Source organism: Bombina bombina, chromosome 2 (genome assembly GCF_027579735.1).
Source record: "Bombina bombina isolate aBomBom1 chromosome 2, aBomBom1.pri, whole genome shotgun sequence".
Taxonomy (NCBI): Eukaryota; Metazoa; Chordata; class Amphibia; order Anura; family Bombinatoridae; genus Bombina; species Bombina bombina.
This window is the reverse complement of record NC_069500.1, coordinates 739350693-739378131: the sequence shown is the minus strand read 5'-3', so window position 1 is coordinate 739378131 and position 27439 is coordinate 739350693. Positions and strand designations below refer to the sequence as shown.

Below are 27439 nucleotides of genomic sequence, written 5' to 3'. Positions count from 1 at the left end.
AGGAGTAATATCCCAGAAGTAATGATGACCCGTGGACTGATCACACTACAGAAGAAAGGAATTTATCAGGTAAGCATAAATTATGTTTTTGTGTCTCAAATTGGGAGAAGTAAATGAGTCATACATTTTGTGCTTCTGACCGTTTCTGCAAAAGTTTTAGTGGTTCTGAAACAAGCATCATACAGTTGTTAAAGCACAGATAAAGGCATCTACGGGTTGCATTGTGCTGCCTAGACATTAGTTTGTACAACACTGGTCCAAAGTAATAAAATCCTTTTAGAGGGAATAGTTCTTTGGATCTGTACGTGTTTCTGCTGACAAATGAAGATTCAAATCATTTCCACAGAGGAGGAATGAAAGCTCTTTGTGATTTCATATTCTAATAGCCCCTTGTGAAGCTTATTGGTTTTCTCGGTTGGGATTCAAGTTGACATCAGAAGTCTCATTATTAGTTACTGTAGCAATGCCTTGGCAGAACCTTTATTTACTGACGTGCTTCTGTCTGTCTCAATATTCACCCTGTTTATCCAGTGCTGTGTGTCACATTCTAAAACAAGGAGCGTAGGACCAGAGTTTTTATTCCTTATACATTCTAGTATTAGAACTTTTCTATATTTTCTCGCAATTGCATATATATCCTTCAGTTGGGTTTTCAGATTCATGCTGCATGGAGTTTGCTATAAGCTTACATGAAGTCTTTGGGATTTACGATTGATAATGCAGGCTTCTGGCCACCCTTTGGTTCCTGTCAGGGCTGTCTATATGATGTACACCCCTGAAAAAGTGCTTCTTATAAGGAACTTGAATTGTTACTGGGGTCTTATTAATCTGTTCGATACCATTGGCACCAATTCACGGTGCATATATGCTCAGCAGACAAGGGTGATCAGAGGAAGTTCCACCTAGCTTGCTTTGTTTTCTGGATCTTGCATGGTATTGTTCTTCATATTCAACATCTTTCACAGGTTCATTATTAGTGCTTTATTTGATTTATGTCTTCGCACTGCATAATGAGTACTTTTGTTTGCCTTTTGTGCTTTTCTTACTGCGGGATCAGCAGCTAAACATAGCCTGCTTCTGATCTGCAGAGCATCTAGTATGCAGAGGTTAAGTGGTAGAGATTGCTGCATTGTCTCGCTTGGCTTCTGCTGCTGAGAAAGCTTTTGCTGTTCCAGCTCTCTCTTCTCTTTGTTACAGGTTATTTGCTTTATAGTCTACTAACTGTCATGAAGATGTTTTCTTTCTTTTACATTCATTGGCACAGTACTTGAAGCAGGAGATGATTGTTGACCGATGGGTTAATATTACACTGACACTGTACTGAAATCAATTCATATGAAAGAACAGAATTTATATATGGTGATTTATTTTAATTGATTTTTATTGATGCAGCTGTATCATTTCTGTACTAATTGTCAAGACTGATTGGCTGAGTATAATGTCCGCTTAAAGGAATAGTCTACTCAAAATTAAACCTTCATGATTCAGATAGAGCATGCAATTTTAAGCAACTTTCTAATTTACTCCTATTACCAATTTTTCTTTGTTCTCTTGGTATCTTTATTTGAATGTAAGCTTAGGAGCCGACCCATTTTTGGTTCAGTAACTGGGTAGAGCTTGCTGATTGGTGGCTACATTTAGACAGCCAATCAGAAAGCGCTACCCAGGTGCTAAACCAAAAATGGGCCGGCTCCTATGCTGACATTCTTGCTTTTTCAAATAAAGATACCAAGAGAGAAGAAAAATTGATAATAGGAGTAAATTAGAAAGTTGCTTAAAATTGCATGCTCTATCTGAATCATGAAGGTTTTATTTTTACTAGACTATTCCTTTAAAGGGATAGTCTACTCCAGACTTCTTCTTGTTTAAAAATATAGATAATCCCTTTATTACTCATTCCCCAGTTTTGCATAACCAACACAGTTATATTAATATACTTTTACCCCTGTGATTACCTTGTATCTAAGCCTCTGCAGACTGTTCCCCTTATTTCAGTGCTTTTGATAGACATGCATTTTAACCAATCAGTGCTGACTCATAAATAACTCCATGGGAGTGAGCATATTGTTATCTATATGGCCCACATGAACTAGCGCTGTCTAGCATTGAAAACTGTCAGAATGCACTGAGATAAGAGGTTGCCTTCAAGGACTTATAAATTAGCATATGAGCCTGCCTAAGCTTAGGTTTCAACAAAGAATACCAAGAGAACAAAGCAAATTTGATGATAAAAGTAAATTGGAAAGTTGTTTAAAATTGCATGCCCTATCTGAAGCATGTAAGTTTAATTTTGACTAGACTGTCCCTTCACCATTTAAAAAAAAATAAATCAGAAATTTCAAACAACCTGTCACATTGTACTCCCACCCACTTCTTTTCCCTTTTGTATTGTTTAAGTTTCTGCTTGGAAAAAGAGTTTGCCTCCTTTTCCATTTCCCTAACTCTGTCATTGAACTCCAATATACCTTACCTTTGTGTACCTTATTTTTTGTCATTGAGCATATCCTCACTTAAGGCGACATGAAACACAAACATTTTCTTTCATGATTCAAAGCATAAAGTTTTTAAAAAAATTTCAATTTACTTCTATTATCTCATTTTGTTTTGCTCTATTGGTATCCTTTGTTGAAAAGCATACCTAGGTAGGCTCAGGAGCTGGGAGCTAGCTGCCGATTGGTGGCTACACATATATACCTCTTACCGATGTGTTCAGCTAGCTCCCAGAAGTGCATTGCTGCTCCTTCAATAAAGGATACCAAGAGAATAAAGCAAAATTGATCATGGAAGTAAATTGGAAAGTTGTTTAAAATTGTGTTCTCTGAATGATGAAAGAAAAAAAATTCTGTTTTAATGTCCATTTCTCTTACTTGGTGTATCCAGTCCACGAATTAATCCTTACTTGTGGGATATTCTCAATCCCTACAGGAAGTGGCAAAGAGAGCACACAGCAAAGCTGTCCATATAGCTCCCCTCAGGCTCCGCCCCCCCCCCAGTCATTCTCTTTGCCGCTCTAACAAGTAGCATCTCGACGGGAGGGTAAAGAGTTTGTGGTGTTAGAATTGTAGTTTTTATTTCTTCAATCAAGCGTTTGTTATTTTAAAATAGTGCCGGTTTGTACTATTTACTCTGAGGCAGAAAGTGATGAAGATTTCTGCTGAGAGGAAAAAGATTTTAGCATGTTGTAACTAAAATCCATTGCTGTTCCCACGCAGAACTGTTGAGTACCGGAGAACTTCAGTTGGGGTGAACAGTTTGCAGGCTTAACTGCTTAAGGTATGCTCAGTCATTTTTTCTAACAAGACCCGGTAATGCTAGAAGACTGATAGAAATCCCCATGTGGGAAGGTAAGCCATTTTCTGAGACGCAGTATAGAAGGATGGCTTCAGTTAAGGGCTTAAATACTGGTAGACACTGTTATGGGCTAAATCGATTACTTTATTAGTGTAATCTTATATTTGTTCAAGTGTTTTAGACGTTGGAAACACTTTAGTGGTTTTTATTACGCCTGGCATTGTGTAAGACACCTACATTGACTCAGGAAGGCCCCATAACTCTGGAATGAAGAGGGAGGGGCCCTCATTTTCGTGCCTCAGTTGCGCAGTTGATTTGCAAGACAGCTTCATGCAGCTTCAAGTGTAGAGTCCTGAGAGTGCAGGAGGACTTCAGGGAGGCTTATTTTTCTTCTGCAAATAACCCAAAAGGAAGGTAGGGCCACAGCAAAGACTGTGGCACCGTGCTGTAGTGTGTTAAACCGGTAGTTTACTTCAATTTGCCCCGGTTTGGGCAATAAGGGGTTAATTGATTTGAAAATTTGTGTGCAATCATTTCAAAGCATTAGGATCATGTGGTGAAAATTTCATAAAGATCGGATGTTTTTTGGTGATTTGGTAAAAAAGTGTGTGCTTTTTATTATTTAAAGACACAGTAACGTTTTTTCAAAAAGTGATTTCTCTTGTTAAGTGTGTTCAGTCCACGTGTCATCCATTACTTATGGGATATATTCTCCTTCCCAACAGGAAGTTGCAAGAGGATCACCCAAGCAGAGCTGCTATATAGCTCCTCCCCTCACATGTCATATCCAGTCATTCTCTTGCAACCCTCAACAAAGAAGGAGGTCGCGAGAGGAGCTGGAGTTTTTACTTAACTATTCTTCAATCAAAAGTTTGTTATTTTAAATGGCACCGGAGTGTGCTGTTTTTCTATCTCATGCAGTATTTGGAAGAAGAAACTGCCTGCGTTTTTTATCTATGATCTTAGCAGGCGTAACTAAGATCCACTGGCTGTTCTCGACATTCTGAGGAGTGGGGTAACTTCAGAAACTGTGAATAGCATGCGGGGTCCTCCGCAAATTAGGTATGTGCAGTACTTTATTTTCTGGGAATGGAATTGACTAAGAAAATACTCCTGTTACCGTATGATGTAAGTACAGCCTTAAATGCAGTAGTAGCAACTGGTATCAGGCTGATAAATGTATGCGCAGTAGAGTTATATTCTAGGGGCTAGAATTTGACTGAGAAAATACTGTTAACACTGAAATAATACTTAAGCCTTCTCTGCAGTGGTAGCGACTGGTAGCAGGCTTAGTGATAGCTTTGCATGACATTGAAAGATGTTGTTTTTTAATAAAACGTTTACTGGCATGTTATTCGTTTTTTGTGAGGTACTTTGGTGATAAATCGCTTTGGGCATGATTTTTTCCACATGGCTAACATATTTTTCTGCATGGAAACAGTTATATCAGGGCTCCCACTGTTGTGATTGGAGTGGGAGGGCCCTTGTTTTAGCGCCTTGTTGCGCAGTTAAAATTATTGCACAGTCTTTCTGCTTCTTCCTCCTTGATCCAGGACGTCTCTAGAGAGCTCAGTGGTCTGCAAATTTCATTTGTGAGGGAGGTAATCAGTCACAGCAGATCTGTGACAGTGTGCTGACTGTGATTAAAAACGTTAAATCTTAATTGATAACTGTTTTATCCGTTTTGGGTATCGAGGGGTTAATCATCCTTTTGCTAATGGGTGCAATCCTCTGCTAATAGTACACTTCTTGTTAAGAATTGTTTAATTATATCTGTATTTTTGAAGCGCTGCAGCGTTTTTTATATTGCTTGTAAAACTTATTGAAAGTGATTTCCAAGCTTGTTAGTTTCATTGCTAAGTCAGGAAACTGTTTGTTCATCATGTTCAAAAGCCAATGTGGAGCCCATCTATCACCAGACAACGAGGGGGAAGTTATGCCGCCTAACTCTCCTCACGTGTCAGTACCTGCGTCTCCCGCTCGGGAGATGCGTAGGATTGAGACACCTAGTACATCTAGGCCCTTACAAATCACTTTACAATAATATGCCCGAATTAAGGGGCAAACGCGATAGCTCTGGGTTAAGGACAGAGCGCGCTGATGACACGAGAGCCATGTCTGATACTGCGTCACAACTTGCAGAACATGAGGACGGTGAGCTTCATTCTGTCGGTGACGGTTCTGATCCGGGGGGACCGGATTCAGAAATTTCAAATTTTAAATTTAAGCTTGAGAACCTCTGTGTTACTAGGGGAGGTATTAGCGGCTCTGAATGATTGCGACACGGTGGCAATTCCAGAGAAATTGTGTAGGTTGGATAGATACTATGCGGTACCGGTGTGTACTGACGTTTTTCCTATACTGAAAAGACTTACAGAAATTATCAGTAAGGAGTGGGATAGACCCGGTGTGCCTTTTTCCCCTCCCCCGATATTTAGAAAAATGTTCCCTATAGACGCCACCACACGAGACTTATGGCAGACGGTCCCTAAGGTGGAGGGAGCAGTTTCTACGTTAGCCAAGCGTACCACTATCCCGGTGGAGGATAGCTGTGCTTTCTCAGATCCAATGGATAAAAAATTAGAGGGTTATCTTAAGAAAATGTTTGTTCAACAGGGTTTTATATTGCAGCCTCTTGCATGCATTGCGCCTGTCACGGCTGCAGCGGCGTTCTGGTTTGAGTCTCTGGAAGAGGCGATTTGCACAGAGCCGTTGGATGAGGCCTTGAGCAAAGTTAGAACCCTTAAGCAAGCTAATGCGTTTGTTTCAGATGCCGTAGTACATCTAACCAAACTTACGGCTAAAAATTCCGGATTCGCCATACAGGCGCGCACAGCGCTCTGGCTTAAATCCTGGTCAGCGGATGTAACTTCCAAGTCTAAACTACTTAACATTCCTTTCAAAGGGCAGACCTTATTCGGGCCGGCTTGAAGGAAATTATTGCTGACATTACGGGAGGTAAGGGCCACGCCCTTCCTCAGGACAGGGCCAAACCAAAGGCCAAACAGTCTAATTTTCGTGCCTTTCGTAACTTCAAGGCAGGAGCAGCATCGACTTCCTCCGCTCTAAAACAGGAAGGAACTACTGCTCGTTACAGACAAGGTTGGAAAGGCAACCAGTCATGGAACAAGGGCAAGCAGGCCAGAAAGCCTACTCCCGCCCCTAAGACAGCATGAAGTCAGGGCCCCCTATCCAGAGACGGATTTAGTGGGGGGCAGACTTTCTCTCTTTGCCCAGGCTTGGGCAAGAGATGTGCAGGATCCCTGGACGTTAAAGATTATATCTCAGGGATACCTTCTGGATTTCAAATCCTCTCCTCCACAAGGGAGGTTCCATCTTTCGAGGTTATCGACATACCTAGTAAAGAGAGAGGCATTTCTACAATGTGTACAAGACCTCTTAATCATGGGGGTGATCCACTCAGTTCCGCGATCGGAACAGGGACAAGGATTTTACTCAAATCTATTTGTGGTTCCCAAAAAAGAGGGAACCTTCAGACCAATCTTGGACTTGAAGATCTTAAACAAATTCCTAAGGGTACCATCGTTCAAGATGGAAACCATTCGAACCATCCTACCCATGATCCAAGAGGGTCAATATATGACCACGGTGGACTTAAAGGATGCTTACCTTCATATACCGATTCACAAAGATCATTATCGGTACCTGAGGTTTGCCTTTCTAGACAGGCATTACCAGTTTGTGGCTCTTCCCTTCAGGTTAGCCACGGCCCCGAGAATTTTTACGAAGGTTCTGGGCTCACTTCTAGCGGTACTAAGACCACGAGGCATAGCGGTGGCTCCGTACCTAGACGACATTCTGATACAAGAGTCAAGTTTTCAGAATGCAAAGTCTCATACAGAGATAGTTCTAGCATTTCTGAGGTCGCATGGGTGGAAAGTGAACGTGGAAAAGAGTTCTCTGTTACCACTCACACGGGTTCCTTTTCTAGGGACTCTTATAGATTCTGTAGAGATGAAGATTTACCTGACGGAGTCCAGGTTATCAAAGATTCTCAATGCTTGCCGTGTCCTTCATTCCATTCCAAGCCCATCGGTAGCTCAGTGCATGGAGGTAATCGGCTTAATGGTAGCGGCAATGGACATAGTGCCATTTGCGCGCCTGCATCTCAGACCGCTGCAACTATGCATGCTCAGTCAATGGAACGGGGATTACTCAGATCTGTCCCCTTTGCTAAATCTGGACCAGGAGACCAGAGATTCGCTTCTCTGGTGGTTGTCACCGGTTCATCTGTCCAAAGGAATGACCTTTCGCAGGCCAGATTGGACGATTGTAACAACGGATGCCAGCCTTCTAGGCTGGGGAGCAGTCTGGAATTCCCTGAAGGCTCAGGGATCGTGGACTCAGGAGGAGAAACTCCTCCCAATAAACATTCTAGAATTAAGAGCAATATTCAATGCTCTTCTGGCTTGGCCTCAGTTAGCAAAGCTGAGGTTCATCAGATTTCAGTCGGACAATATCACGACTGTGGCTTACATCAATCATCAAGGGGGAACCAGGAGTTCCCTAGCGATGTTGGAAGTCTTGAAGATAATTCGCTGGGCAGAGTCTCACTCTTGCCACCTGTCAGCGATTCACATCCCAGGCGTAGAGAACTGGGAGGCGGATTTCCTAAGTCGCCAGACTTTTCATCCGGGAGAGTGGGAACTTCACCCGGAGGTATTTGCTCAACTGATTCGTCGTTGGGGCAAACCGGATCTGGATCTCATGGCATCTCGCCAGAACGCGAAGCTTCCTTGTTACGGATCCAGGTCCAGGGACCCGGGAGCGGTGCTGGTAGATGCATTAGCAGCCCCTTGGGTTTTCAACATAGCTTATGTGTTTCCACCATTTCCGTTGCTACCTCGGCTGATTGCCAGGATCAAACAGGAGAGAGCATCGGTAATTCTGATAGCGCCTGCGTGGCCACGCAGGACCTGGTATGCAGACCTAGTGGACATGTCGTCCTGTCCACCATGGTCTCTTCCTCTGAGGCAGGACCTTCTAATTCAGGGTCCTTTCAACCATCCAAACCTAATTTCTCTGAGGCTGACTGCCTGGAAATTGAACGCTTGATTCTATCAAAGCGTGGGTTTTCGGATTCGGTTATTGATACATTAATACAGGCTCGGAAACCTGTGACAAGAAAAATTTACCATAAGATATGGCGTAAATATTTATATTGGTGCGAATCCAAGAGTTACTCATGGAGTAAGGTAAGGATTCCTAGGATATTAGCTTTTCTACAAGAGGGTTTAGAAAAGGGTTTATCCTCTAGTTCGCTAAAGGGACAGATTTCAGCTCTGTCTATTCTTTTACACAAACGTCTGGCAGAGCATCCAGACGTCCAGGCCTTTTGTCAGGCTTTGGCTAGAATTAAGCCTGTGTTTAAAGCTGTTGCTCCTCCGTGGAGCTTAAACTTGGTTCTTAAAGTTCTTCAGGGTGTTCCGTTTGAACCCCTTCATTCCATTGATATTAAGCTTTTATCTTGGAAAGTTTTGTTTTTGATGGCTATTTCCTCGGCTCGAAGAGTATCTGAGTTATCTGCCTTACATTGTGATTCTCCTTATCTGATCTTTCATTCAGATAAGGTAGTTCTGCGTACTAAACCTGGGTTTTTACCTAAGGTTGTTTCTAACAGGAATATCAATCAAGAGATTGTTGTTACATCATTATGTCCTAATCCTTCTTCAAAGAAGGAACGTCTTTTGCATAATCTAGGCGTGGTCCGTGCTCTGAAGTTGTACTTACAGGCAACTAAAGATTTTAGACAAACTTCTTCTCTGTTTGTCGTTTACTCTGGACAGAGGAGAGGTCAAAAGGCTTCGGCTACCTCTCTCTCTTTTTGGCTTCGTAGCATAATACGTTTAGCCTATGAGACTGCTGGACAGCAGCCTCCTGAAAGAATTACAGCTCATTCCACTAGAGCTGTGGCTTCCACCTGGGCCTTTAAGAATGAGGCCTCTGTTGAACAGATTTGCAAGGCTGCAACTTGGTCTTCACTTCATACTTTTTCCAAATTTTACAAATTTGACACTTTCGCTTCTTCGGAGGCTGGTTTTGGGAGAAAGGTTCTATAGGCAGTGGTTCCTTCTGTTTAATGTTCCTGCCTTGTCCCTCCCATCATCCGTGTACTTAGCTTTGGTATTGGTATCCCATAAGTAATGGATGACCCGTGGACTGAACACACTTAACAAGAGAAAACATAATTTATGCTTACCTGATAAATTTATTTCTCTTGTAGTGTGTTCAGTCCACGGCCCGCCCTGTCTTTTTCAGGCAGGTTCTAAATTTTAAAATTATAACTCCAGTCACCACTGCACCTTATAGTTTCTCCTTTCTCGTCTTGTTTCGGTCGAATGACTGGATATGACATGTGAGGGGAGGAGCTATATAGCAGCTCTGCTTGGGTGATCCTCTTGCAACTTCCTGTTGGGAAGGAGAATATATCCCATAAGTAATGGATGACCCGTGGACTGAACACACTACAAGAGAAATAAATTTATCAGGTAAGCATAAATTATGTTTTTTACTGTATTTTAGTGCTGTCTAAGTCTGTCAAACATGTCTGAGTCTTCAGATAGACATTGTTCTTTATGTTTAAAAGCCATGGCGGTACCCCCATTGCATTTATGTTTAAAGTGTGCTAAACATCTAAGCATTTTAAAGACCATCCAGTGACACTTAAAAATGTAGCCCAAGATGATTCCTTAACAGAAGGTAATGAGGATAGTCCTTCTTCCTCTCCCCATGTGTCGATACCAGTTACGCCCACGCAAGCGATGCCTAGTACCTCTAGCGCATTGGCCCCATTACTTTACAACAATTAGCAGCAGTAATGGATAGTTCCCTTGCAGCATTTTTATCCAAACTTCCAGTTTTTCCAAAAAAGCGCGATAGCTCAGTTTTAAATACAGAGGATGAGCAATCAGAAGCTTTGGATGATTTATGTGTAGTACCCTCACAACACTCAGAAGTAGCAGTGAGGGACGGTCTGTCTGAGGGAGAAATTTCTGACACAGGAAAAGTTTCTCAGCGGGCAGAGTCAGATTCCTTAGCGTTCAAATTTAAGCTGGAACACCTCCGCGTCCTGCTTAAGGAGGTTTTAGCTACGCTGGATGATTGTGACCCCATGGTGGTCCCAGAAAAATTGTGTAGAATGGACAGGTTTTTAGAGGTCCCTGTATACACTGAGGCATTTCCGATCCCAAAGAGGGTGGCGGATATTGTGACTAGGGAGTGGGAGAGACCAGGTGTACCCTTTGTTCCCCCCCTATCTTTAAGAAAATGTTCCCCATAAATGACCCCAGGCGGGACGCGTGGCAGACGGTCCCTAAGGTAGAGGGGGCTGTTTCAACACTTGCTAAGCGTGCAACTATACCAATAGAGGACAGTTGTGCTTTCAAAGATCCTATGGATAAAATATTGGAAGGATTGCTGAAGAAAATTTTTGTTCAGCAAGGTTTTCTTCTTCAACCAATTGCCTGCATTATTCCGGTAACTACTGCAGCGGATTTTTGGTTTGAGGCTCTGGAGGAGTCGCTCCAGAGGGAGACCTCATACGACGAGGTCATGAATAGAATTCATGCTCTAAAGCTGGCTAATTCTTTTATCACTGATGCCGCTTTCCAATTAGCTAAGTTAGCGGCGAAAAACTCAGGTTTTGCCATCATGGCGCGAAGAGCGCTTTGGCTCAAATCGTGGTCGGCGGATGTGTCGTCCAAAACGAAACTGTTAAATATTCCCTTCCCAGAGCTGAAAGAAATTATTTCGGATATCACTGGGGGCAAGGGCCATGCCCTTCCACAAGATAGGCCGTTTAAGGCTAAAAACAAGGCTAATTTTCGCTCCTTTCGCAACTTCAGGAGCGGACCTGCTGCAACCTCTGCTGCCGCAAAGCGCTTCCCAGCCCAAAGCAACCTGGAAACCCTTGCAGGGCTGGAATAAGGGTAAACAGGCCAAGAAGCCTGCTCCTGCTACCAAGACAGCATGAAGGGGTAGCCCCCGATCCCGGATCGGATCTAATAGGGGGCAGACTTTCTCTCTTTGCTCAGGCTTGGGCAAGAGATGTTCCACATCCCTGGGCATTAGAAATAGTTGCTCATGGGTACCTTCTAGAATTCAAGGATTCTCCCCCAAGGGGAAGGTTCCACATTTCTCGTTTGTCTTCAGACCAAACAAAGAAACAGGCGTTCTTACGTTGTGTAGAAGATCTTCTAAAAATGGGAGTGATACACCCAGTTCCAATTGCAGAACAAGGACTGGGCTTTTACTCAAACCTGTTCGTAGTTCCCAAAAAGGAAGGAACTTTCAGGCCAATCCTGGATCTAAAAATTCTAAACAAATTCCTCAGAGTTCCGTCTTTCAAGATGGAAAACATTCGGAAAATCTTGTCGATGATCCAGGAAGGTCAATATATGACTACCGTGGATCTAAAGGATGCGTATCTACATATTCCTATCCACAAAGATCACCATCAGTTCCTAAGGTTCGCCTTTCTGGACAAACATTACCAGTTCGTGGCCCTTCCATTCGGGTTGGCCACCGCTCTCAGAATTTTCAGAGCTAGGGTCCCTTCTAGCGGTACTAAGACCGCGGGGCATTGCAGTAGCACCTTACCTAGACGACATCTTAATACAGGCGTCGTCTTTCCACAGAGCCAAGGCTCATACGGACATTGTTCTGGCCTTTCTAAGGTCTCACAGGTGGAAGGTGAACTTAGAAAAAAGTTCTCTGTCCCCGCTCACAAGGGTTCCCTTCCTGGGGACACTAATAGACTCGGTAGAAATGAAAATATTTCTGACAGAGGTCAGGAAGTCAAAACTGTTGAATACTTTCCGAGTTCTTCATTCCATTCCTCTGCCTTCTGTGGCTCAGTGCATGGAGGTAATTGGTTTAATGGTTGCGGCAATGGACGTAGTCCCTTTTGCCCGAATTCATCTCAGACCTCTGCAACTATGCATGCTCAAACAGTGGAATGGGGATTACGCAGATTTGTCTCCTCAAATACAAATGGACCAGAAAACCAGAGACTCTCTTCTCTGGTGGTTGTCTCAAGATCACCTGTCTCAGGGAATGAGTTTCCGCAGACCGGAGTGGATCATTGTCACGACCGATGCCAGTCTGTTAGGCTGGGGTGCGGTCTGGGACTCCCTGAAGGCTCAGGGTCTATGGTCTCGGGAAGAATCTCTTCTCCCTATAAACATTTTGGAGCTGAGAGCGATATTCAATACGCTCCAGGCGTGGCCTCAACTAGCGGAGGCCAAATTCATCAGATTTCAGTCGGACAACATCACGACTGTAGCGTACATCAATCGTCAGGGAGGAACAAAGAGTTCCCTAGCGATGAAGGAAGTATCCAAGATCATCAAATGGGCGGAGGATCACTCCTGCCATCTATCTGCAATTTACATCCCAGGGGTAGACAACTGTGAGGCGGATTTTCTAAGTCGTCAGACTTTCCATCCGGGGGAATGGGAACTCCACCCGGAGGTTTTTGCTCAGCTGACCCAGCTATGGGGCATTCCAGAATTGGATCTGATGGCGTCTCGTCAGAACACCAAACTTCCCCTTTACGGATCCAGATCCAGGGATCCCAAGGCGGCATTGATAGATGCATTAATAGCGCCTTGGTCATTCAGTCTAGCTTATGTCTTTCAACCGTTTCCTCTTCTCCCTCGGCTAGTAGCCAGAATCAAACAGGAGAAGGCTTCGGTTATTCTGATAGCGCCTGCGTGGCCACGCAGGACTTGGTATGCAGACCTAGTGGACATGTCATCGGTCCCACCATGGAAACTGCCATCGAGGCAGGATCTTCTAATTCAAGGTCCTTTCAAGCATCCAAATCTAGTTTCTCTGCAACGGACTGCTTGGAGATTGAACGCTTAATTCTAGCTAAGCGTGGTTTCTCTGAATCAGTTATAGACACTCTGATACAGGCCAGAAAGCCTGTCACCAGGAAAATTTACCATAAGATATGGCGGAAATATCTTTGTTGGTGTGAATCCAAGGGTTACTCGTGGAGTAAGGTTAAGATTCCAAGGATATTGTCTTTTCTCCAAGAAGGATTGGAGAAAGGTCTGTCAGCTAGTTCCTTAAAGGGACAGATATCTGCTCTGTCTATCCTGTTACATAAGCGTCTGGCAGCTGTACCAGACGTTCAGGTTTTTGCACAGGCCCTAGTTAGAATCAAGCCTGTTTACAAGCCAGTGGCTCCTCCATAGAGTCTAAATTTAGTTCTTTCAGTTCTTCAAGGGGTTCCGTTTGAACCTTTGCATTCCATAGATATTAAGTTATTATCTTGGAAAGTTTTGTTTTTAGTAGCCATTTCTTCTGCTCGAAGAGTTTCTGATTTGTCTGCTTTGCAGTGTAATTCACCCTATCTGGTGTTCCATGCAGATAAGGTTGTTTTGCGTACCAAACCTGATTTCCTTCCAAAAGTGGTTTCTAATAAGAATATTAACCAGGAAATCATTGTTCCTTCTCTGTGTCCTAATCCAGTTTCTAGGAAGGAACGACTTTTACACAATCTTGACGTGGTTCGTGCTTTAAAATTCTATTTAAAAGCAACTAAAGATTTTAGACAAACATCATCCTTGTTTGTTGTCTATTCTGGTAAGAGGAGAGGTCAGAAAGCGACTGCTACCTCTTTCCTTCTGGCTGAAAAGCATCATCCAATTGGCTTATGAGACTGCTGGACAGCAGCCTCCTGAACGAATTACAGCTCATTCCACCAGAGCTGTGGCTTCCACATGGGCTTTCAAGAATGAGGCTTCTGTTGAACAGATTTGTAAGGCAGCGACTTGGTCTTCACTGCATACATTCGCCAAATTTTACAAATTCAATACTTTTGCTTCTTCTGAGGCTATTTTTGGGAGAAAGGTTTTGCAAGCAGTGGTGCCTTCCGTTTAGGTTACCTGACTTGTTCCCTCCCTTCATCCGTGTCCTAAAGCTTTGGTATTGGTATCCCACAAGTAAGGATGAATCCGTGGACTGGATACACCAAGTAAGAGAAAACAGAATTTATGCTTACCTGATAAATTACTTTCTCTTACGGTGTATCCAGTCCACGGCCCGCCCTGACAATTAAGTCAGGTTCAAATTTAATTTTTTAAAATAACTACAGTCACCACTGCACCCTATGGTTCTCCTTTTTCTCCTAACCGTCGGTCGAATGACTGGGGGGGCGGAGCCTGAGGGGAGCTATTTGGACAGCTTTGCTGTGTGCTCTCTTTGCCACTTCCTGTAGGGATTGAGAATATCCCACAAGTAAGGATGAATCCGTGGACTGGATACACCGTAAGAGAAAGTAATTTATCAGGTAAGCATAAATTCTGTTTTTAACATATTTAACTATTGAATATTGGGCTTTGTTGCACAGTTATCCCCTTAACAGGATGTACCTATTTTCAGATTCCCAGTTCAGTTCTAAGAGCTACTTCTATCTCAGCTTGTGTGTTTTTTTCTCTGTGCGCCAAGTTGACAGAATTAGCTTTAACCATCTGGTTTCTCTGCTACACATAGGCTTCTCCACATTGATTATTTTATTCCCTGAGCAGCGACTCTAGGTGTGTCTCTTCTACAATACGTTTGTTTGTTTTTTTGCTACTTTCCACAAAGAAAACAATGAAACAATACATTTAAACAAATTTAACAAATAGTTTATTAATTGAGATTACTCTGCAACTAAGATCACATGAAAATTAGTTTCTTAATCTAAACCTGCTTTATAAGTCACTGTTATCTAGCTACTATTTTTTAGCTTTCCACAGATAATGCTATTGGGATCAACATTACTTTTTGCAAGGCCTAGGCTGCATTTGATTGCAGATATAAAACTTTTCCTTGATTTTCCTTTTATGCAGCTTACAATGAAATTGTTCTTCACATGTTCCTTTAGTATAATTAAGATATATCTTGGCCTTTAATAACTTTATCCTCAGCATTCTAATGGCTAACCTTTCTTTGGTGCTGGTCCATCTTCACTTTCCCTTTTTGGATGTGCTCAGTAGGAGCTGGACCCTCAAAGTGTGCATATAAAAAGAATGTTCATGTTTTGATAATGGAAGTATATTGGAAAGTTTAATTTAAATTACATGCTTGATCTGAATCATTCTTACCAGTTTTAATTTTTTCCTTTTTTGTTTTAACAACCATCTTATTTGGCAGTTAATCTCAGCCCCACCCATTTTAACAATATGGTTTTGAAATATAATATAGTATCCTGGAATGTAGGAGGTGTAACTTCCCCCACAAAAAGAAGCAGAATCTTACATTATCTTTATTCCATACACACAGATATAGCGCTACTACAAGAAACTCACTTATCTCAAAAAGAACACGACAAATTAAAAATAAGATGGGTAGGACAAATTTTATACACCCCTACAGATGGAAGAAAAGGAGGGGTAGCAATATTGGCTAGAAAGGGTATTTCAGTAAAATTTGCGGACACAATTTTAGACAGAAAAGGACGTTATGTTGTCACTAATATGCATATTGACTCAAATGTATTTACTTTGTAATGTATATGGCCCCAACGTTTACTGCCCTTCTTTTCCATCTAAAAGGGGAGAAGAGTCCACGGCTTCATTCATTACTAGTAGGAATTCAGAACCTGGCCACCAGGAGGAGGCAAAGATACCCCAGCCAAAGGCTTAAATACCTCCCCCACTCCCCTCATCCCCCAGTCATTCTTTGCCTTTCGTCACAGGAGTTGGCATAGAGGTGCCGGAATATCAGAGGTCTCTTATGAGGGGTTCTACCCTTTGCTATGGGACAAGAGTTTAAGCAGCCCTTTAAGCTTCTCTTCTTGAGGGCCTGGTTGAACGTTAGTCTGGAGATGAAGGGGGAGCTTCCCTTTGCGACACCATCCCGACTCATTAACAGCTCCTTTAGCAATCGGAGTTGACGAGTTTCGCAGATTGCTTTCTTCTCTCAAGTCCATGACAAGAGCGCTGCTACTACTTGTCACACTTGAAGGGCCGTGTTCCTGTTCCACGGCGTAGATTCTGGTAAGATCGTTTCATTTTTACATAATAACACAGAAGCAGGGCCACAGTGTGGTGCCTTTATCTTTATAGAATTAAGGGGTAATATTCCTATGAGGGGATTATTGAGCAGGGGGGTATGTACATGATAAGTTTATTATGTGATTGCTGCATTATGTGCAAGGACGCGGCTCTGGCATTTTTGTGGAACTGGCAGGTTCTCTTCCGGTAGTTTGCACGATTTCGGCGCACTTTCTCATCGACAGGGGCGGTCCTGCGTAGTCATCCTTGTGACCGGATGGGGCTTCTTCACTTCCGATCTGATCTGTGACGCAGGAGACTAATCGGTTTCTGTGTCCGGTTCATAGGAGGTGGTGAGAGCCCCGACCATTGGTGGTTATAAAGGTGCCTGTTTTAGTCTTTTTCTAAAAGCTATGGAGGATTATGACGCGTTAGAGGGTACTCCCTCTTTATCTAAGTGTTATACCTGTGTTTATTGTGAGGTTTTGGTAGACCAGCCTGCGCAACTGTGTTTTACATGCCTTGAGAAGGCTATGACTTCCAAACATAAGAGAATGTCTAGCGCTACTGAACCGCCCACCTCTGAGGGGTCTCCGTCCCCTATACCACATGCAGCACCCCAGGGTCCGACTGTTACCCCTTCGGGGCAAATTGCTCGTCCGCCGGATTTTGCGGACCAGCTTGAAACGGCAGTCGCTAAGATCCATGCTTTACCACGTTCTGCTAAGCGCAAGCGTAGAGCTTTTCATAGCAGCCCGACCCAGGAATTGTCTCTCTTGGACGCCCCAGAGGGGTGGTATGATGACAAGGCCCAATCTGACGTGGCGGAAGAGGCCCTTTCGGGGTCGGAGTCCGTATCATCTAAACCTCCGGCAGCGGAGGAACCCGGTTTTCGGTTTAAAATGGAGAATTTGCTTTTCTTTCATGTAATTAGCAAGAGTCCATGAGCTAGTGCTAGTCCATGAGCTAGTGACGTATGGGATATACATTCCTACCAGGAGGGGCAAAGTTTCCCAAACCTCAAAATGCCTATAAATACACCCCTCACCACACCCACAAATCAGTTTTACAAACTTTGCCTCCCATGGAGGTGGTGAAGTAAGTTTGTGCTAGATTCTACGTTGATATGCGCTTCGCAGCAGGCTGGAGCCCGGTTTTCCTCTCAGTGTTGCAGTGAATGTCAGAGGGATGTGAAGAGAGTATTGCCTATTTGAATTCAATGGTCTCCTTCTACGGGATCTATTTCATAAGTTCTCTATCGGTCGTAGAGATTCATCTCTTACCTCCCTTTTCAGATAGACGATATACTCTTATATACCATTACCTCTACTGATTCTCGTTTCAGTACTGGTTTGGCTTTCTACTACATGTAGATGAGTGTCCTGGGTTAAGTAAGCCTTAATTTTTGTGACACTCTAAGCTATGGTTGGGCACTTTTATATAAAGTTCTAAATATATGTGTTTAAACATTTATTTACCTTGATTCAGGACGTTCAATATTCCTTATTTCAGACAGTCAGTTTCATTATTTGGGATAATGCATATGAATTAAAACATTTTTTCTTACCTTAAAAATTGACTTTTTTCCCTGTGGGCTGTTAGGCTCGCGGGGGCTGAAAATGCTTCATTTTATTGCGTCATTCTTGGCGCGGACTTTTTTAGCGCAAAATTTTTTTTTTGTCATTTCCGGCGTCATACTTGTCGCCGGAAGTTGTTCGTGTTTGCATAATTTTTTTGACGTTTTGCGCCAAAAATGTCGGCGTTACCGGATGTGGGCGTCATTTATGTCTCCACCTTTTTTCTCACATTATTTAAGTCTCATTTTTCATTTGCTTCTGGTTGCTAGAGGCTTGTTCATTGGCATTTTTTCCCATTCCTGAAACTGCCTTTTAAGGAATTTGATAGATTTTGCTTTATATGTTGTTTTTTCTCTTACATATTGCAAGATGTCTCAGATTGACCCTGGATCAGAAGCTACTTCTGGAAAAACGCTGCCTGATGCTGGTATCTGCTGTAAACTTGTGGTATCTGTCCCTCCGGCTGTAGTTTGTGATGAATGTCATGATAAGCTTGCTAATGCAGATAGTATTTCCATTAGTAATATACCATTACCTGTTGCTGTTCCATCAACATCTAATACTCAGGATGTTCCTGTTAATATAAGAGATTTTTCTAAATCTATTAGGAAGGCTATGTCTGTTATTCCTCCTTCCAGTAAACGTAAAAGGTCTTTTAAAACTTCTCATTTTTCAGATGAATTTTTAAATGAACATCATCATTCTGATTTGTCTGTTTCTGATGATGATTTTTCTGGTTCAGAGGATTCTGTCTCAGATATTGACACTGATAAATCTTCATATTTATTCAAAATGGAATTTATTCGTTCTTTACTTAAAGAAGTTTTAATCGCATTAGAGATGGAGGAATCTAGTCCTCTTGATACTAAATCTACTAAGCATTTAAATTCGTTTTTTAAACCTCCTACAGTTATTCCGGAAGTTTTTCCTGTCCCTGATGCTATTTCTGAAGTAATTTCTAGGGAATGGAATAATCTGGGTAATTCATTTACTCCTTCTAAAAGGTTTAAGAAATTGTATCCTGTGCCATCTGACAGATTAGAGTTTTGGGACAAAATCCCTAAAGTTGATGGGGCTATCTCTACTCTCGCTAAACGTACTACTATTCCTACGGCAGATAGTACTTCCTTTAAGGATCCTTTATATAGGAAAATTGATTCCTTTCTAAGGAAAGCTTATTTATGTTCAGGTAATCTTCTTAGGCCTGCTATTTCTTTGGCTGATGTTGCGGCAGCTTCCACTTTTTGGTTGGAGGCTTTGTCACAACAAGTGTCAGATCACTCATAGCATTGTTGTCACTCATAGACACTTGTTGCTTTGTCACAACAAGTGTCAGATCACTCATAAATTGTTCAACATGCTAATAACTTTATTTGTGATGCCATCTTTGATATCATTAGAGTTGATGTCAGGTATATGTCTTTAGCTATTTTAGCTAGAAGAGCTTTATGGCTTAAAACTTGGAATGCAGATATGTCTTCTAAGTCAACTTTGCTTTCCCTTTCTTTTCAGGGTAATAAATTGTTTGGTTCCCAGTTGGATTCTATTATTTCAACACTTACTGGGGGGAAAGGAACTTTTTTAGCTCAGGATAAAAAAATCTAAAGGTAAATATAGGGCTGCTAATCGTTTTCGTTCCTTTCGTCAGAATAAGGAACAGAAGCCTGATCCTTCCCCTAAAGGAACAGTTTCTGTTTGGAAACCTTCTCCAGTCTGGAATAAATCCAAGCCTTTTATAAAGCAAAAGCCAGCTCCCAAGTCCACATGAAGGTGCGGCCCTCATTCCAGCACAGCTGGTAGGGGGCAGATTACGATTTTTCAAAGAAATTTGGATCAATTCGATTCACAGTCTTTGGATTCAGAACATTGTTTCACAAGGGTACAGAATAGGTTTCAAGGTAAGGCCTCCTGCAAGAAGATTTTTTCTTTCTCGCATTCCAATAAATCCAGTGAAGGCTCAAGCATTTCTGAAATGTGTTTCAGATCTAGAGTTGGCTGGAGTAATTGTGCCAGTTCCAGTTCTGGAACAGGGTCTGGGGTTTTACTCCAATCTATTCATTGTACCAAAGAAGGAGAATTCCTTCAGACCAGTTCTGGATTTAAAAATTTTGAATCATTATGTAAATATACCAACATTCAAAATGGTAACTATAAGGACTATTCTGCCTTTTGTTCAGCAAGGGCATTATATGTCCACAATAGATTTACAGAATGCATATCTGCATATTCCGATTCATCCAGATCATTATCAGTTTCTGAGATTCTCTTTTCTAGACAAGCATTACCAATTTGTGGCTCTGCCGTTCGGCCTAGCAACAGCTCCAAGGATTTTTTCAAAGGTTCTCGGTGCCCTGCTATCTGTAATCAGAGAACAGGGTATTGTGGTATTTCCTTATTTGGACGATATCTTGGTACTTGCTCAGTCTTCACATATAGCAGAATTTCATACGAATCGACTTGTGTCATTTCTTCAAGAACATGGTTGGAGGATCAATTTACCAAAGAGTTCATTGATTCCTCAGACAAGGGTAACCTTTTTAGGTTTCCAAATAGATTCAGTGTCCATGACTTTGTCTCTGACGGACAAGAGACGTCTGAAATTGGTTTCAGCTTGTCGAAACCTTCAGTCTCAATCATTCCCTTCGGTAGCCTTATGCATGGAAATTCTAGGTCTTATGACTGCTGCATCGGACGCAATCCCCTTTGCTCGTTTTCACATGCGACCTCTTCAGCTTTGTATAATCCCTGCACCACTGGTTCAGCATACAAAGATATCACAGTTAATATCTTTAAATCTGATTGTACGACACTCTCTGACGTGGTGGACAGATCACCATCGTTAAGTTCAAGGGGCTTCTTTTGTTCTTCCAACCTGGACTGTGATCTCAACAGATGCGAGTCTGACAGGTTGGGGAGCTGTATGGGGGTCTCTGACAGCGCAGGGGGTTTGGGAATCTCAGGAGGCGAGATTACCAATCAACATTTTGGAACTCCGTGCGATTTTCAGAGCTCTTCAGTCGTGGCCTCTTCTGAAGAGAGAATCGTTCATTTGTTTTCAGACGGACAATGTCACAACCGTGGCATATGTCAATCATCAAGGGGGGGACTCACAGTCCTCTGGCTATGAAAGAAGTATCTCGGATACTTGCTTGGGCGGAATCCAGCTCCTGTCTAATTTCTGCGGTTCACATCCCAGGTGTAGACAATTGGGAAGCGGATTATCTCAGTCGCCAGACGTTACATCCGGGCGAATGGTCTCTTCACCCAGAGGTGTTTCTTCAGATTGTTTAAATCTGGGGTCTTCCAGAAATAGATCTGATGGCTTCTCATCTAAACAAGAAACTTCCCAGGTATCTGTCCAGATCCAGGGATCCTCAGGCGGAGGCAGTGGATGCGTTGTCACTTCCTTGGAAGTATCATCCTGCTTATATCTTTCCGCCTCTGGTTCTTCTTCCAAGAGTGATCTCCAAGATTCTAAAAGAGCGTTCATTTGTTCTGCTGATGGCTCCAGCATGGCCTCACAGGTTTTGGTATGCGGATATTGTTCGGATGGCTACTTGCCAACCTTGGACTCTTCCGTTAAGACCAGACCTTCTATCTCAAGGCCCTTTTTTCCATCAGGATCTCAAATCATTAAATTTGAAGGTATGGAGATTGAACGCTTGATTCTCAGTCATAGAGGTTTCTCTGACTCTGTAATTAATACTATGTTACAGGCTCGTAAATCTGTGTTTAGGAAGATATATTATCGAGTCTGGAAGACTTACATTTCTTGGTGCTCTTCTCATCATTTTTCCTGGCATTCTTTTAGAATTCCTAGAATTTTACAATTTCTTCAGGATGGTCTGGATAAAGGTTTGTCTGTAAGTTCTTTGAAAGGACAAATTTCTGCTCTTTCTGTGTTGTTTCACAGAAAGATTGCTAATCTTCCTGATATTCATTGTTTTGTACAGGCTTTGGTTCGTATAAAACCTGTCATTAAGTCAATCTCTCCTCCTTGGAGTTTGAATTTGGTTCTGGGGGCTTTACAAGCTCCTCCGTTTGAGCCTATGCATTCTCTGGACATTAAATTACTTTCTTGGAAAGTTCTGTTCCTTTTGGCCATCTCTTCTGCTAGAAGAGTTTCAGAGTTATCTGCTCTTTCTTGTGAATCTCCTTTTCTGATTTTTCATCAGGATAAGGCGGTGTTGCGAACTTCATTTAAATTTTTACCTAAAGTTGTGAACTCTAACAACATTAGTAGAGAAATTGTGCTTCCTTCATTGTGTCCTAATCCTAAGAATTCTAAGGAAAGATCGTTGCATTCTTTGGATGTAGTTAGAGCTTTGAAATATTATGTTGAAGCTACTAAAGATTTCCGAAAGACTTCTAGTCTATTTGTTATCTTTTCCGGTTCCAGGAAAGGTCAGAAGGCCTCTGCCATTTCTTTGGCATCTTGGTTAAAATCTTTGATTCATCATGCTTATGTCGAGTCGGGTAAAACTCCACCTCAAAGGATTACAGCTCATTCTACTAGGTCAGTTTCTACTTCCTGGGCGTTTAGGAATGAATCTTCGGTTGATCAGATTTGCAAAGCAGCCACTTGGTCTTCTTTGCATACTTTTACTAAATTCTACCATTTTGATGTGTTTTCTTCTTCTGAAGCAGTTTTTGGTAGAAAAGTACTTCAGGCAGCTGTTTCAGTTTGATTCTTCTGCTTATAATTTCAGTTTTTTTCATTATAAGATTTAAACTTTATTTTGGGGTGTGGATTATTTTTTCAGCGGAATTGGCTGTCTTTATTTTATCCCTCCCTCTCTAGTAACTCTTGCGTGGAAGTTCCACATCTTGGGTATTTATTATCCCATACGTCACTAGCTCATGGACTCTTGCTAATTACATGAAAGAAAACATAATTTATGTAAGAACTTACCTGATAAATTCATTTCTTTCATATTAACAAGAGTCCATGAGGCCCACCCTTTTTGTGGTGGTTATGATTTTTTTGTATAAAGCACAATTATTCCAATTCCTTATTTTTTATGCTTTCGCACTTTTTTCTTATCACCCCACTTCTTGGCTATTCGTTAAACTGATTTGTGGGTGTGGTGAGGGGTGTATTTATAGGCATTTTGAGGTTTGGGAAACTTTGCCCCTCCTGGTAGGAATGTATATCCCATACCTCACTAGCTCATGGACTCTTGCTAATATGAAAGAAATTAATTTATCAGGTAAGTTCTTACATAAATTATGTTTTTTTGTTAAAGCAAGTGCTGGCTACCTTTTTATAGGTTCCGGAACCCAAAGTACCAGAGGATCCCTCCATTCCTAAATTGGTTAAGGTTTACGAGGACAGGGTGGTTCCCCAGACCTTCCTGGTTCCTGTCAAGATGGCGAACGTTAATGAGAATGAGTGGGAGCGGTTAGGTTATTCTTTTTCCCCTTCTCAATTTAAAAAGCTTTTCCCCATCCCGGAGGCCCAGCTAGAGTTGTGGGGGACCATTCCCAAGGTGGATGGGGCCATCTCCACACTAGCTAAGTGCACGATTCCTTTAGAGGATAGTTCTTCTTTCAAGGAGCCTTTGGATAAGAAGTTGGAAAACATGTTGCTAAAGATGTTTCAGCACACAGGGTTTCTTTTTCAACTGGCAGCGGCGGTAGCCGCGGTTGCTGGATCTGCGTCATATTGGTACTATGCATTATTTGATATGATTGTAGGTGAACCCTCTTTCGAAGAGGTGCAGAAAAAGATTAAGGCCCTAAAGGTGGACAATTCTTTCGTTTGTGACGCTAATATGCAGATTATCCGCCTGAATGCCAAGGTGTCAGGTTTTTCGGTTCTAGCACACAGAGCTCTGTGGCTAAAATCTTGGTCGGTGGACATAACCTCTAAGACGAGGCTGTTGTCTTTGCCTTTCAAGGGCAAGATCCTGTTCGGTCCAGGTCTGTACTCTATCATATACACGGTTACGGGAGGCAAGGGTGCCTTCCTTCCCCAGGATAAGAAGGCGAAGCCTAAGAATGCTAATTTTCGTCCCCTTCGCGGGGATAAGGCGCAATGCGCTCAGCCCACTGCGAAAGCGGACCAATCCAAGGGTGCCTGGAAGCCTGCTCAGGCTTGGAACAAGTCGAAGCATCACAAGAAGCCCGCCGAAACTAAGTCAGCATGAGGGGGCGGCCCCCGACTGGTCTGCGAACCGAGTGGGGGGCAGATTGTCTCTGTTCTTAGACGCCTGGTTGCAGGATGTCCAGGATCCCTGGGTTCTGGAGGTAGTCGCCCAGGGTTACAGGGTAGGGTTCAAGTCCTACTGCCCAGGGGCAGATTCCTTCTGTCAAACCTGTATTCAAGGCCGGGAAAAAGAGAGGCCTTTCTGGGTTGTGTGTGGGAGCTCTCCACTCTAGGGGTTATCGTACCAGTACCCCATGCGGAAAGGGGTCTAGGTTATTACTCAAATTTGTTTGTGGTCCCAAAGAAGGAGGGCACATTCCGCCCGATTCTGGACCTCAAATGTTTAAACAAGTTCCTGTCCGTTCTATCGTTCAAAATGGAAACTATCAGATCCATTCTCCCCTAGTTCAAGAAGGGCAGCTAATGACCTCTCTAGACTTGAAGGATGCCTACCTTCATGTTCCGATTCCCCGGGACCACTTCATGTTCCTCAGATTTGCCTTTCTGGATCAGCATTTCCAGTTCGTGGCTCTTCCCTTCGGTCTGGCGACGGGCCCGAGAGTCTTTACCAAGGTCCTGGGGGCCCTTCTAGCAGTGGTCAGATCCCAGGACATCGTGGTGGCGCCCTATCTGGACGATATTTCTGGTTCAGACGCTGTCATTCCATCTGACAGGGGCCCACACCAGGGTCCTGCTGCAGTTACTTCAGTCTCACGGTTTGAAGGTCAACCTCTGACATACAATCCTTTGTTCAGGCTCTTGCTCGAATCAGACCTGTCTTTAAGCAGTCAGCTCCTCCTTGGAGCTTAAACTTGAACCTATGCATTCTCTTGACATAAAAATTCTATCATGGAAGGTTCTCTTTCTGTTGGCCATTGCATCGGCACGCAGAGTTTCTGAGCTGGCGGCCTTGCACTATGAGCCCCCTTATTTGGTGTTGCATGTGGATAAGGCTGTTCGCACTGGGGTGGGGTTTCTCCCGAAGGTGGTGTCTAACTGCAACATCAATCAGGAGATAGTCGTTTCTTCCTTATGTCCTAATCCTTCTTCTCCTAAGGAGAGGTTACTTCATAATCTGGACGTGGTTCGTGCCTTGAAATTTTATCTTCAGGCCACAAAGGATTTTAGACAATCTCTCTTTTTGTTGTGTACTCTGGGAAGCGCAGGGGTCAGAGGGCTTCTGCTACTTCTTTGTCTTTTTGGCTGAGGAGCCTGATCCGCTTGGCCTATGAGACAGCGGGTCATAAGGCTCCTCAAAGGATTACGGCTCATTCCACTAGAGCGGTAGCTTTATCTTGGGCCTTCAAGAATGAGGCTTCTATGGAGCAGATTTGCATGGTGACTACCTGGTCCTCCTTGCATACCTTCACTAAGTTTTACAAATTTGACATTTTTGCTTCTGCGGAAGCGGTTTTTGGGAGACAGGTTCTACAGGCTGTGGTGCCCTCAGATTAGGGGTCTGCCTTTTTACCCTCCCGGTTTCTTTCAGTGTCCTCTAGAGCTTGGGTATATGTTGCCACTATTAATGAATGAAGCCTTGGACTCTCCTCCCCTTTTAGATGGGAAAACATTAATTATGCTTACCTGATAATTTTATTTCCATCGAGTGGGGGAGAGTCCACGGCCCCCGCTCGTATCTCTGATGTGCGGACCTAAATTTTATATTCTCTTCTGGCACCATTTATACCCTAATATTTCTCTTACTGTTCCTTGTTCCCTCGGCAGAATGTCTGATTTGTAATCTATTTTTTCAAAACGCAGTGAATTTCCTATTATTGTAGGAGAGGACTTTAATCTAGCCCACATGATTCCTATAGACAGATTTTTAAATCCCACACAAACCAGAACCAAAAGTAAACATATTCAGAGACAAAAGAAAGAATCTAGACTTATTTCTGAAGTTAAGGAGGGGCTGGGACTATGGGATCTTTGGAGACTACGTAATCCAGATTGAGATTATACATGCATCTTTAAAACATCTAACACTCTTTCTAGAATTGACTATTTCCTCACATCATTTTTTATTACACCTAGTATTATTGATTCTACCATTAAACCAGTTACTCTCATAGATCATGCCCCAATATGTATAACTCTAGAACCTGTAAAACAAGCTTCTGGGAGAAAGATCTGGAGGTTTCCCTCCTATTTATATAATAAAATTGATTTAAAGCAACAACTTCTATCCTATTGGTTAGACTTTACTAATGACAATGCCCAACATCAAGACAACACAGACTTAATTTGGCACACATCAAAAGCCGTTATAAGAGGAAGGATTACTGCATATACTGCTTACATCAAATCTTCAACTAAAAAGATTACAACTCAATTAATACAAAATCTTACTGAAGCACATTTACATTATCCTACAGTACAACATAGGCAAAAATACTATGATTTGAAGCAAAAGAGAGAGACACACATCAAACTGCAAGATCAAGCATTTCAGATACATAGACAGGGCAGGTTTTTTCGCAACGGCAATAAAGCAGGGAAATTGTTAGCTAACATGGTTAGAATTACTACCCCTAAATCAAATATTCTTTCTATAAGAACAGGCCAAAATTACACTAGTACTCCTGAGCTCATGAAAGAATGTGTTTCCTTTTATACTTCATTATATACCAAGCAGAATATAAATGAACGGGGAAAAACACTTTTCTGGAGCAAAATTTCAGTACCAAAATTAACAGATGAGCAGAACTTTTCTTTAAATGCCCCCATTCAAACTCGGGAAGCTTTACAAGCCATCAAACATGCTAAACTAGGGAACGCTCCTGGTCCGGATGGGCTTCCCATTGAATATTATAAAATTCTTAATAACATTATAGCCCCCACTTTTATCCCAACTATTTACTAGATACCTGTCAGGTAGTTTAAACCCAGACCCAAGGTTCACAAATGCAAACATCAGTATTTCCTAAACCTGATAAAGATCCATCCAATACATTTTCTAATAGACCGATCTCGCTATTAAATAGCGACTATAAACTTTATACAAACATTTTAGCAGACAGATTAGCAAAAATTCTTCCTTCAATAATACACCCCCGATCAGACAGGATTTATTAAGAAACAATCTTCAGTTGTAAATATACGAAAAACATTAGCAATAATATCACATTACTGGACAGCACATAACTCCCACCGCACTTATCTACCAGATGCCTGCCTACTATCTGTAGATGCTGAAAAAGCATTTGATAGGGTAGATTCGGATTATTTATATACCTCACTAAACGAGTTTGGTATAACGGGATTTCTTCCATGCAGTTAAGCAACTCTATATGAATCCATCAGCATCTCTTATCTTAAATGGAGAGATCTCTTCTACATTCCAGCTTGGCAGAGGAACACAACAGGGTTGCCCATTGTCCCCTTTGCTGTTCAATGTAGCTGTTGAACCGTTG

At 42.4% G+C, this 27439-nt stretch overlaps 1 protein-coding gene across 1 annotated transcript in view; it reads left to right on the top strand.

The window, feature by feature from the left end:
* Window positions 1-27439, top strand: part of STK11 (serine/threonine kinase 11) — a 243293-nt gene that overhangs the window by 157991 nt on the left and 57863 nt on the right. The window lies entirely within an intron of this gene.